The sequence below is a fragment of the Malaclemys terrapin genome, chromosome 19, assembly GCF_027887155.1.
Source record: "Malaclemys terrapin pileata isolate rMalTer1 chromosome 19, rMalTer1.hap1, whole genome shotgun sequence".
In the NCBI taxonomy this organism is placed as follows: domain Eukaryota; kingdom Metazoa; phylum Chordata; order Testudines; family Emydidae; genus Malaclemys; species Malaclemys terrapin.
In genome coordinates, this window is record NC_071523.1 from 4180421 (window position 1) to 4194249 (window position 13829).

The window sequence follows — 13829 nt, forward strand, 5'->3', positions numbered from 1 at the left end:
CTAGTTTTCAAGAATTTTTTTCACAGTTTTTGTTTTATCAAAATAATTATTACAATTTGCTGTATACTGAAAATCCAGTTTTTGGTAAATGACAAATGTGGATAACTATTTTAATAAATATAAACATATATAATGATAAATATAAATTTAAATCAACCTTGTAGAGAAATTAAATTCATTACCAAAAGTGTTCTATTTTTTGGTTACCAAAACCCCAGTTTTCAATAAATGAAACATGTGAATAACCATTTTGATAACGAATTCAATAATCTCTTCAATAGAATTTCTTTTTAAATTAACATGAATATTTTTGCAAAAAAAATCCTAAAAATGGTTAAGTGTTGACATTTTTTACAAAAATTGCCAATTACAAATTTATTTTTTCAGAGGAAAAAATCCTTTCCATTGAAAAAAGCTCTAAAGATTCCAGCCTACGGGTAGAAACGCCCCGATGGGGTGACCACCATAGGGTGACCAATCGGACTGTGAATACCACATAGCAGAGCATTAAAGGTGTAATCAGAGCAAATCGTGGAGAAACCCCAAATAGCCTGAATCACGTCCACAAGACGTGTCCTTCAAATGATTATGACTAACAAACACATTTGAAAAAAATCTAAATTTCTCAGTGAACAATCCACAAGCAGGGAGCTCCTCAGTTGGAAGCGACAGAGGAGGAGAGAGACTGAGGTGTGTGGGCTGATCATAGGATTACTATGAACTAGCAGTGTGATGTGTCTGTGAAAAAAGCAAATATGTTCCTAGGATGTATCAGCTGAGGCATTTCCAGTAGAGATGGAGAAGTATTAACACCATTGTACATGGCACTGGTAAAACCTCCTTTGGAATACTGTGTGCAGTTCCAGTCACTCATACCCCCCTGCTTCCATAGGGACCCTGGTCTCCCTCGGCTGGAGAGTCTCCCCTCTCTTTTATCCACATGGTGTGTGAGCCTGAGCCACCAGGAGTTGTGTTTTCGGGGGACTCTTTTGTGCTTTGCCATATAGGAACGTATTCCCTGTGAGCCCGGTCACAGCAGCATTTGCCCCGGCCGCCCCTCCTCCTGGGGCACCACTGGGAAACGCTGCTACAGAAATTTGGGGCTCCTGAAACAAAGGCTGCTAAAATGCCGTTTCAGTGGCTCATAAAAGTGTAACATGATTTTTGTTTCCCTAAGTTAAATGGTTTAGCTGAAAGGTAGAGGGCCAAATTCACCTCTCTGAGTAAATTCCCATTAACATCATTGGAGGTTGAATTGCCTTACACCAGTGCTGAATTTGGCTTGCAACCTTCACATCTGTAGACTATAGACAGGAGAAAAAGTGCTGGATTATAGCAGGTATAAAAGGCCAGGGCTTCTATGTGTGGGTTTGGTGCAATATTAGAGGGAGTGCTGAGAGATCTATGTGTACGCAAAGCTAGTAGCCACGAGCGGTATGGGGAGTTACCGGGAGCAACCTGTTGGGAAAATTGGGCTTGGGCGAGAACTCTGGGCGTTGTGAATAATTTTTAAGTACTGCACATGCAAAGTGAAAAGAGCAGTAGTTCTAAGAAATTCCTCCGTGGGATACGTCCATAGTAGGGACATATTGAGACAGCCTCAAAACATGCAGGCTTGTCCTTCTCATGGGGATCCGGGCAGAAGGACCAGGCAGGCATCGCCCCTAAAACAGAACCACGGAAACGCATTTAACAGCTGCGGTCGTGAAGGATGAACCACTTTGTGCCACACCTTTTGCCAAGATCCTGACACGGCAACTGTACAGATTACAGAAACTGCTGTGCACACGTGATAATGTACACACAGAATGTGTGTAGTAGTAATGCTGAACCATGTGGCGTAAGAACCTGTATCAGACAGAATTCAAGTAGGGCTGTGCCTACTATAGCGATGACTTCTGAAAGACGAGGTGTGAACATATCCAGGAAATGTAAATCGCAGCCCAGCAACGTGGCTCTGAAAACCCGGACGTCGCACTTTTGCAAAGTGGCCACAGAGTTTAATTGCCTCCAAGTGGATACCAAGCGTCAGCAAGTCCAGACAAAGCCAGCACGAGCCTGTGGGGCTCCTCTGAAAATCAGGCACCAGGACCCAGATCCTCAAAGGTATTTAGGTGCCTAATTCCCATTGATTCCAATGAGGGTTAGGTGCCTTGAATATGTTTGAAGATCTGAGCCTAGGTGTCTCAGGCTTGAACATCTGCAAATGGAGGCATCCCAGATCACTCACCACTCTTACACCTTTGGCCATTCAATGCAGTGCTCCAAAATCCAGGGGAAAGGGCAGCAAAGTGCAGCATCAGTGCCAGGTGACAAGCAGTATTGCCATCAGGCAGGAGAGACAGAGGATTGATGCACTAAGGCTGGGATTTCCAAAGCAGCCCAAGGGAGTGATGAGTCCAAATCCCATGGGAGTTAGGCCCCTTGGAAAATCCTCATCTCTGTATTGCTTGGGATCAACCAGCAAGAGGTTTGGCAGAGCGTGCGTATGGAGAGATGCTGCCAGGAGGAAAAGGTGCTGGGAGGAAAAGGGAGGAAAAGGTTTTCAAAGGAGGGATAATCTCCCCGGTTGTTTAGTAATGTGGGCTGCACCAAAACCAACGGCAGAGGATGAGTTTTGTGGGGATTGTCACTGAAGAGAGGGTCCTGCTTAGAGGGAAATCAATACCCCATCTCTGCCCCTGCCCCCGGACGGAGCAACGAGAGCAGATGGAAAAATTGACCAGGAATGGGCCCAATCCTGCAAATACCAATAGATGAAACTCCGCAGCTGAGTGACCCCACTGGCACTACTTAAGTAACCTTACACACATGCAGGTTTGCAGGAGAAGCCTTGAGATTTGACAGGCTTGCCAGCAGGTGGTGCTGGACAGTAAAGCTGAACTGCACTTTGTTATTAATATAAAGATTTTTCCAGTAAAACAGGATCCCCGATGGTGCTGGTCGTGCAAGGAGTGTTCTTCCCGCCACTCCACCATCCTGGACCAGGGGTCACACCTTATCTAGCAGATCCCCTAGCCATCGGAGGAAGAACTGTGGATTGTGGTGGAAATTATTCTCACGCTCTGGAGTGGATAAATGCCACACTTGTGCTCAGCGTATTTGCAAACCTATCATTTGTATTTGTGCAAAGGGGTGACGTTCAGATGAGTGCGTCTGAGCCAAACCTACAAAATGCCCCCGGTTGTTCCCATGAATCTCGTTCCGGGCGGGAAGGGATTGATTTCAAAGGGGTTTCCAATGTGGGTGTTTCTGATTTTTCTCAAGACACCTGCGGCTTGACTTTCCCATGTTCTGAGACCCCGCCGCTCCCCCAGACTTTGGCTGGCGCTGGGGTGCTCCGCGTGACTGATGACACACAGGGCTGGTGTCTTGACTTGGGCACCCAAAATCTGTGGCCCCTTTTGAAAACATTGCATGAGCACGGTGCAGAGGGAAATCAGAACTGCTGAAGGATGGACAGAAAGCAGGGCTAAGGCGCGCCCGGAGCAGCCAACGGGATGAGCGTTTGCTTGGAATATTTTCAGTTGAACTTTACCAAAAACCCAAACAATGCGTAACTCATGGTGCCGGTTTGCAGAGTCTCTGAATGGAACAGAGCTGAATCTTGTTAAAGAGCCGGAGCTGGCCTGGCTCTGTTAGAAAGGAGAGAAGTGGGATCTCATCCCAGTGGAGCTGAGAGAAAGAAAACAAGGCTCATTTTTCAAGCTAATGCTCTCCCTGCACGCAGTGGGATTGGGGAGCCCGAGTGCCGGGGAGGAGCTGTCTGCGCTCTCGCTAGCGAGAGCTCTCTCTTCTTGCTAGTGCACGACTCTTAGCGTGAGATGCTGCCCTGTGCTGCTCCAAGCGCCTTTCTCCTGGCGAGCTCGGTGGCAGATGCTGCTTATCAAGAGTTTTCATAATCACTTGAAGGAGCCACTCCTGAGAGCGCCCAGGGCTCCTTCATCTCCTCTGTCTTTCAACCAGGCGTTGTCCTGTGCACTGGGTCTCTGCTGGCCCTCTGCCTTGTGGGGCCAGCATCCCCCTCACACAGCACAGGGACACCACCTGACAGCTCAGCTCCCGATCAGCACCTCCCCGGGGCAGTCTCTGCTCCCATATTTCATGGGCACTGGGTCAGGAGATTCCCCTGGGGAAGAAGAGGAGATCCACTCCCCATTCCTGCTAGCCGCTTCCTCACTGGAGTCTCGACAGCCTCCCCGGCTCAGCCTCTCTCCTGCCCCCTTCCCTCCCTAGCTCCGAGCCTCGGCCTTTCCCTCTTGTGGCTCAACTTTACGGGTTTGGCCAGACGTGAATCTCATTCTCTGGGCTCCTGCTCCAGTAGATTCAGTCCCCAACGCAGGCCTCCTCCCTTCCACTCTCCCCTCAGGAGCCTGCCTGGACACCCATAACTCTCTCCCAGGGCCATGCTCCCAGAGCGCAGGGCTGTTACCTCCATCCACCCATCCTCCTTCCCAGTGGCCTGCTGCTGGGCTCTCCCAGTACAAAGCACTGCCCATCCCACTGGTACTAGCCCTGTCCTCTCCCTGCTGATGGGGCAATTGCAGCAGTGACCCCTCTGCTCACTGGCACTCTCACCAACTCTTCCCTCCCTGGTTCCATCTGCTCCCACAATGCCTGTCCTCTCCCATGACTCCTGAGGATTCCTGCTCCTTCCCCTCAGCTCACGCCCCAGGCCTTGAGCGGTTCCATGGAGCTGCTTGGAGCTCCACCCCACTAGGTTTTCCCACCTACTTCTCAGCCTCCTGAACGTATAACAACCGTAGCCCTTCTTCAGATTCCCGCACTCACCAGCCAGGGGCACGCTGGCAAGCTAGTTGGGCAGGGGAAGGAGCAGGCCCCTGACATAGGGGGAACTTGCACTCCTAACTGAGAGCTGGGGAGCAATCAGACAAGACGTTTGTGCATATGATGGTGAAGCCCCTCCCAGAGTCCATATGCAGGAATCAATTCTGAAGCACTTAGAGGAGAGGAAGGTGATCAGGAACAGTCAGCATGGATTCACCAAGGGCAAGTCATGCCTGACCAACCCGATTGCCTTCTATGATGAGATAACTGGCTCTGTGGATGAGGGGAAAGCAGTGGACATGTTATTCCTTGACTTTAGCAAAGCTTTTGATATGGTCTCCCACAGTATTCTTGCCAGCAAGTTAAAGACGTATGGGCTGGATGAATGGACTATAAGGTGGATAGAAAGCTGGCTAGATCGTCGGGCTCAACGGGTAGTGATCAATGGCTTCATGTCTAGTTGGCAGCCGGTATCAAGCGGAGTGCCCCAAGGGTCGGTCCTGGGGCCGGTTTTGTTCAGTGTCTTCATTAGGGATCTGGAGGATGGCACAGACTGCACCCTCAGCAAGTTTGCAGATGACACTAAACTGGGAGGAGTGTTAGATACGCTGGAGGGTAGGGGTAGGATACAGAGGGACCTAGACAAATTAGAGGATTGGGCCAAAAGAAATATGATGAGGTTCAACAAGGACAAGTTCAGAGTCCTGCACTTAGGACGGAAGAATCCCATGCACTGCTACAGACTAGGGACCGAATGGCTAGGCAGCAGTTCTGCAGAAAAGGACCTAGGGGTTACAGTGGACGAGAAGCTGGATATGAGTCAACAGTGTGCCCTTGCTGCCAAGAAGGCTAATGGCATTTTGGGCTGTATAAGTAGGGGCATTGCCAGCAGATCGAGGGACATGATCATTCCCCTCTATTCGACATTGGTGAGGCCTCATCTGGAGTACTGTGTCCAGTTTTGGACCCCACACTACAAAAAGGATGTGGAAAAATTGGAAAGAGTCCAGCGGAGGGCAACAAAAATGATTAGGGGGCTGGAGCACATGACTTACGAGGAGAGGCTGAGGGAACTGGGATTGTTTAGTCTGCAGAAGAGAAGAATGAGGGGGGATTTGATAGCTGCTTTCCACTACCTGAAGGGGGGTTCCAAAGAGGATGGATCTAGACTGTTCTCAGTGGTGGCAGATGACAGAACAAGGAGTAATGGTCTCAAGTTGTAGTGGGGGAGGTCTAGGTTGGATATTAGGAAAAACTTTTTCACTAGGAGGGTGGTGAAGCACTGGAATGGGTTACCTAGGGAGGTGGTGGAGTCTCCTTCCTTAGAGGTTTTTAAGGCCCGGCTTGACAAAGCCCTGGCTGGGATGATTTAGTTGGGATTGGTCCTGCTTTGAGCAGGGGGTTGGACTAGATACCTCCTGAGGTGCCTTCGAACCCTGATAGTCTATGAGTCTATGCTCCTTTCAGGCCCCTTGTGGCTGTGTTATTCCACGATCTGACCCTGTTCTGTTTGCCAGGCTCCAGCAATGGGCCGGGCAGTATCCAGCTGGCCCCTAACCTGCCGTTACTGGAGCCCCTCTCGTTTGCAAAGAGCCGTATTCACAGGCCAGCGAAAGGGTTTGTAGTGCCTCGCCCTGGCTGGATTGCTGGCAGCAGGAATCAAACCTAGACCCTCCGGAGCTAAATGAAGGGGACTCGGCTGTCTGAGTTTGAAGGCCAGCTCTAGTACTGCTACCCGTAGCAGGCTCATTCATCTCTAAATATGGCCCAGTCGCCACTAGAGGGGGACAGAGCACTGCCTGGAGTCGGTGGGGATGATTTATTTGTCATTCATTATTCTCCCGGTGAAAAATAAAACTCCAGGCACCCAAGGCCAATGTTTCCCACCCGGAGTGCTATGGCCGCTAAGGGCTAGACCCAGGTTTTCAAAGTTGCTGCGGAGCTGCAGCTCCTATTGCAGGCAGTAGTGGCCTGGGGTGCTCATTGGGGGGTGATTAACTTCAGGCATCCAGGTTTGGACATTGTGGTCAGTAAGCATAGCATGTGATTTAGCTAACTGGGCCGGAGGCTGTAACTGGTGTGGACAAATGATCCACTGCAAAATCATGAATAACAAACATCCAGAGCCATTTGCGGGTTCTTCCTGGCCTGGACAAACTCCATATTCCAGTGATACCAACACTCCCAGTTTTATTGTGAGTTTCTCAGGATTTGATCTGATTTTTTCTTGAGTTGTGAGAATTTCATCTTTCTTTTCAAGAGAAGGTACATTTCTAGGCCTCGTTGTGGAGAAAAGCTTGAAAGTGTGACCCCCCTAGAGAACAGAAGGCCAAGAAAAAGACCCAACATTTTATTATTGTTTACAATCTCATGGTTTTTAAGCCAGTCTGAAAATGTTTTGAGGCCTGATTCGTGGTGTTTGAAGGCTTGCGGGGTTGGCCGCTCTGCTGATTCACTGATTAAATGGCTGGCTATAGATACCTGGCCGCACCTGTCTCTTGAAAATCCTGCTTCAGTCTCTGGGAAAAGCATGCCACTTCCTGGTTTGCCTCCTGCCGGGGGCACCCATTCCCTGCCCCTTTCCCATAGCTTCCAAGGTCAGAAGGGACCATTGTGATCATTCAGTCTGACCCTCTGGAACTCTCCCACAATAATTCCTGCTGGAATGAAAGCAGATATTTTAGAAAAAATCCAATCTTGACTCAAAAAAGGCCAGTGATAGAGAGGCCGTGACTCTGATGCTTGCTTTCTGCTCTGGTTTACTCATGGCGCTGCGCTGGATCCAATAGTGGGGAGAATCCAGAGCGTGGGGGAGTTGGGAGCCTGGTTGCCAAGGGTGCCCGGGGAGGGGAGCTCAGTTCTACCGCTCTGCTGTTTGAGTGGGTTAGTAACTGAGAGGCAGAGAACAGACGTGTCGGGAAAACACGGCAAAGAGTTGAATTATCAATGCAAAAGGCGTTGTTCCAGGGACGGAGCCTGGCTGGGAATCTTGGGAGGCCTTTGAAGTTCTAATGGTGAAGAATTGAAGCCCAAGGGGACAGGGCTGCTCCCACTGACCCTTCCTCTTCATGTGTGTGCGACCGAGACGACTGCCTGGGAGGGAGAGGATCTAATCGTTGGGCCGGGGACTGCAGCAGGTTAACAATTAGTGAGGGATCTTGGAGCTCCTCTTGCTCCCCTGCCGCTCTTGGATATGCCTAGAAACATTTGGGATGAAAGGGGCCCCTTATGAGGCATCTGGCATGGCCTTGTGCACTGGGGTGGGGCTGATTGCTCTGTCTCTGTACTGTCCCCGCTAGCTGCGGGTCTAGTGCCGCTCCCCTGCAGTGTGGCACGCCTTGTCCTAGGTTCTTTTTCCCACTGGGAACCCAGGAGCAAGGCTTGGTGGGAGGTATTTTCTGCGCTTCTTGTGGGCTTTATTTCTGTGCCTTTCATTAACGTCAGTGGCTGTTGTGCAGCTGAGTCACCCCTCTCCACGGTGAGAAACTTTCCTTAATTGGACTGTTTAGTCTTCTGTGGTTCAATTAATCCAGCTTCCTGACACGCTACCCGTAGTCAGCATGTTTAGTGGTTAGAGCAAAGGAATCCAAGTCAAGAGAGCTGACCTCTGTCCCTATCCAAGCCAATGTTTCACTGTGTCACTTTGGGTAAGACACTCAGCACCCCCTGCCTCAGTTTCTCCACCTGTAAATTAGGGATAAGGCTGTTTACTCACTCTTACGAGCCACAGATTAAGTGCAACATATAATCACTATTATCATGACAAGTAAAACCAGTCAGATTTCTGCAGACTGGGCCAATAGCATCATGTCCTGCCGCACATCTAAGGGATTGTGAGCCTCATTGTTATGCCATAAGAACAGGATATCTGCTTCCATACATGAGCACGTAGTCTGGAGCCTGCATCCCTAGGGCTAGATGGGAACTACACACGGGTCCAATAGCCGTTTATTTTATAATAATGTAAATGCTCGTTACCTCTCCCCCTGCACATGGGGACCTGGGTAAGCAGCTCTGGATGGGTTCTAGATTGGACAGAATGTAGCTGATTCGTTTCCTGCCGCTCCCCAAGGCACGGTGCCGCGGGAAGATTGTGCTGTAGGATCCATGCAGCACGAGCAGTGGCTGCCAGGCATACCTGGAACCTTAACCCTGGATCTTAGCAGGCTTCCAAAGCCTTCCAGGTCACTCCCGGTGAGATCGGAGGCCGTGTCTTTGCTGGCCTAGGGAGCTGTTTTCAAACACAGTGTCCGATTTCCACGTGGTGGATCCCAGCAGGGCCTACGCTAGCAGCGACCTCCCTGCTGCCTGGCCGGCGAGTAAGCGTGTCGCCGAGGGCGCAGGTAGCCGGCTGCAGCACTCCAAGCAGGAAATCTCCTGGGCCCAGCCCCTTGCTGGGCAAATTACCCAGGGCAAATAGGCAGAAAATCTCCCGATTAACAATAACAGATAACAATGGATGTGAGCTCTCGGAGGTAATTACTGTGTGCTGAGGGCAAGGCAGTTCTTTGGCAGTCTGCGCAGCGCCTCGCCGGGAGCACAGGGCCTCGTCCTGCTGCCGAGCCGATGAAACCCTGGAAATTCTTTCCAATTGTTCTGCTAACATTAATAAATGGCTCCTAAGCCCCTAATCTGCTCTGTCAGGAACGTGATGCCCGGGCCCCTGGCAGTCAGCTCGCTTCCCCGCCACCTGCCTCTGCCACTCGTTCCCTGAGTTGTAATAGTAAGTGAAAGTGGCACTGTTCCTCTGGCTGCATGGGCAGCGCTGCATGGAGCCCGCCCTTGCTAGAGGAGACTGCCCGGCTTGCTGGAGTCTCCTTCCTGGCCTTGAGGGAGCCCAGCAGCGGCGGGTTCAGCTGTGGTGTTTATTGTTTGTAGTGGTGTGGGTTAATGACCCAGCGCCTCCCCCGGCCTGTGGTAACCAGACTGTTGGTGTCCAGTCAGTGCATCTTACTGGACACTGCCAGGTCCCCTTTTCGACTGGACTTTCCAATAAAAAACCAGGCACCTGGCATCCCTAACCGGCCAAAACCCAGACTGTCCGGGTAAAACCCGAATGCGTGACAGCCCTACCCAGAGTCCGGGGACCATCCTGCTAAGCAGGGCTGCAGACACCCCTATCTGAGAGGGAATCAATGTCTGGCCTTTCTCAGCACCTTTCCCTTGCCTGCCACATTGCCAGAGCCAGCTCGAGCCCACAGCGTTTCACCCACATGCTCACGGCTGTGTCTGCTACCAACGGGCTGTCGAGCTGGTGGGGGGTGGTGCAGAGGTGTGTTGCTGTGCTGTGCTGGGGTCTGAGGCCCGGTGCTGGCGAAGCACAGGGAGCGTTACAGGCCATGGCAGGGGTGGCTCCATGCTGGAGGGCTGGGAGATCGTCAAAGCCAAAGATCAAGCCGTAACGAAGCAGGGAGAGGCTAGAGAGAGCGGGTGGGAGGGTCGATTGCTGGTCGATAGGAGCAATGGAAGGTCAGTTTGACCGGCTTCTGATACAAGGCTGAGCCTGCCGAGAGACTCCGGGAATCCGCAATCTCCTGTTTGCCTTACAAGCTTTATTGACTGAAGCGTCCAGGGAAACAAACCAGGCGCAGAGCATTTCTGGGGCAGGCGTGCGCTTCCCGCAGCCGCGTGCCTGTGGCTAATTCCGAGCAGTTGCTGAACTGCTGGGCGCATCAGTATGGGGCTAATGGGAGCCAAGCGGATCAGATTGCAGCCGGCAGGCAGCTCCCCCCTCTCTGCTTTTATTCCATGCTGGCTTCCTCTCCGTTCTCCCTGGAGCCATTGAACTGGCTTAAATAGAAAACTCTTGAGAGTGTTTAAAGGCATCCTTGTCCCTCCCCTGGCCTAAGCAGCTTTCTTCTCCCTGGATTGATTTGTCTGGGCCTCCTCCTTGAGCTGGGCTCCCCGTGGTAGGAGGGCATTAGAAGGGGTGACTTTGATGGCACTCCTCATGCAGCCTCTCCCCGGCAGTCTGTTCGTGGGAACTCCCGTCTCTCGTGTGGTGTTAGCAGAGACGCGTGGGGGGCTGCTTTGGGCTGGACAGCGGGGCAGCATTTGGTCTGCAGACTTCAAACCCCCATCACACCATGCATGAAGTGAGTTGAAAGGGCTCAGCTGAGCCTCCAGAAGACGATGAGAAACTGCCAGCCCAGCGAGGTGAGTGCTGCACTGGGCCGGGCAGGCTCAGGAGAATGTGTCAAGTCCTCCCGCTCCTCTCCTTGCCCCTCCTGCTCTCTGTCATCTCCCACCCCCCATTTCCTCAGGAGGGGCTGATACATGGGAGTGCCAATGTGCTGGACGGTGCATGGATCCTTGTGCAAAGGACCCTGGTCTGCAGCAGTTTGCAGAGCCTGGCTGAGCACACACCCCCTGTTAGCAGCACATCACCGGGGCTAGAGCCCTGTCCCTCCCCAGCCCAGCAAGGGACCTGCACTAGGAACTCTCAGTGACTCCAGGCAAGAAGGGCCCCTGCAAACCGGCCTGTTACCCTTAGTCAGCTGTTCCATGTCTGTGAGCAGAGTGACCGCCTCGGACCCCAGTGTCCCAAAGGGCGAGACCCTCCACAGGGATCCTGACACAAGGAAGAAAGGAGAGCAGCAGAATACGGACTCTGGACCTCAGAAAAGCAGACTTTAACTCCCTCAGGGAACTGATGGGCAGGATCCCTTGGGAGAATAACATGAAGGGGAAAGGAGTCCAGGAGAGCTGGCTGTATTTTAAAGAATCCTTATTGAGGTTGTAGGAACAAACCATCCCGATGTGTAGAAAGAATAGTAAATACAGCAGGCGACCAGCTTGGCTAAACAGTGAAATCCTTGCTGATCTTAAACACAGAAAAGAAGCTTACAAGAAGTGGAAGATTGGACAGATGACCAGGGAGGAGTATAAAACTATTGCTCAGGCATGCAGGAGTGAAATCAGGAAGGCAAAATCACACTTGGAGTTGCAGCTAGCAAGCAATGTTAAGAGTAACAAGAAGGGTTTCTTCAGGTATGTTAGCAACCAGAAGAAAGTCAAGGAAAGTGTGGGCCCCTTACTGAATGAGGGAGGCAACCTAGTGACAGAGGATGTGGAAAAAGCTCATGTACTCAAGCTTTTTTTGCCTCTATCTTCACGAACATGGTCAGCTCCCAGACTGCTGCACTGGGCAGCACAGCATGGGGAGGAGGTGACCAGCCCTCTGTGGAGTAAGAAGTGGTTCAGGACTATTTAGAAAAGCTGGACGAGCACAAATCCATGGGGCCGAATGCGTTGCATCCGAGGGTGCTAAAGGAGTTGGCGGATGTGATTGCAGAACCATTGGCCATTATCTTTGAAAACTCAGGTTATTGGGGGAGGTCCCGGATGACTGGAAAAAGACTAATGTAGTGCCCATCTTTAAAAAAGGGAAGGAGGAGGATCTGGGGAACTACAGGCCAGTCAGCCTCACCTCAGTCCCTGGAAAAATCATGGAGCAGGTTCTCAAGGAATCAATTCTGAAGCTCTTAGAGGAGAGGAAAGTGATCAGGAACAGTCAGCATGGATTCACCAAGGGCAAGTCATGTCTGACTAACCTAATTGCCTTCTATGACGAGATAACTGGGTCTGTGAATGAGGGAAAAGCAGTGGATGTGTTATTCCTTAACTTTAGCAAAGCTTTTGATAAGGTCTCGCACAGTATTCTTGCCAGCAAGTTAAAGAAGTATGGGCAGGATGAATGGACTATAAGGTGGATAGAAAGCTGGCTTGATCGTCTGGCTCAGCGGGTAGTGGTCAACGGCTCCATGTCTAGTTGGCAGCCGGTATCAAGCGAAGTGCCCCAAGGGTCGGTCCTGGGGCCAGTTTTGTTCAATATCTTCATTAACGATCTGGAGGATAGCATGGACTGAACCCGCAGCAAGTTTACAGATGACACTAAACTGGGAGGAGTGGTAGATATGCTGGAGGGTAGGAATAGGATACACAGAGACCTAGACAAATTAGATGATTGGGCCAAAAGAAATATGATGAGGTTCAACAAGGACAAGTTCAGAGTCCTGCACTTAGGACGGAAGAATCCCATGCACTGCTACAGACTAGGGACCGAATGGCTAGGCAGCAGTTCTGCAGAAAAGGACCTGGGGTTACAGTGGATGAGTAGCTGGATATGAGTCGACAGTGTGCCCTTGTTGCCAAGAAGGTTAATGGCATTTTGGGCTGTATAAGTAGGGGCATTGCCAGCAGATGGAGGGACGTGATCATTCCCCTCTATTTGGCATTGGTGAGGCCTCATCTGGAGTACTGTGTCCAGTTTAGGCCCCCACACTACAAGAAGGATATGGAAAAATTGGAAAGAGTGCAGCGGAGGGCAACAAAAATGATTAGGGGTCTGGAGCACATGACTTATGAGGAGAGGCTGAGGGAACTGGGATTGTTTAGAAGAGAAGAATGAGGGGGGATTTGATAACTGCTTTCAACTACCTGAAAGGAGGTTCCAAAGAGGATGGATCTAGACTGTTCTCAGTGGTACCGGATGACAGAACAAGGAGTAATGGTCTCAAGTTGCAGGGGGGGAGGTTTAGGTTGAATATTAGGAAAAACTTTTTCACTAGGAGGGTGGTGAAGCACTGGAATGGGTTACCTAGGGAGGTGGTGGAATCTCCTTCCTTAGAGGTTTTTAAGGCGCAGCTTGACAAAGCCCTGGCTGGGATTATTGAGTTGGGGATTGGTCCTGCTTTGAGCAGGGGGCTGGACTAGATGACCTCCTGAGGTCCCTTCTAATCCTGATATTCTATTATTCTAATCAGGTGCAAGGTGCTGCCTTGTGCAAGGATTGGTGAGGGTCAGGGCAGAGCAAACAGGAATCAGACCCACGCACATCCTTCCCCCACGCTCACAGCTTCCCTAAAGATCTGTCACACTGGCTTCACCTCTGGTTTGCTCTGCAGTCACCATTCACCTCTCCCAGCTCTGCACTGTCCCCTCCCATAGGAGGTAAGTGGGGAGAGATGCTGGGAGAAGAGTCCGGGGGCATTTGTCCCCTCTGCCGACATCCCACCACTTTATACCTCTAGAACAAAGAC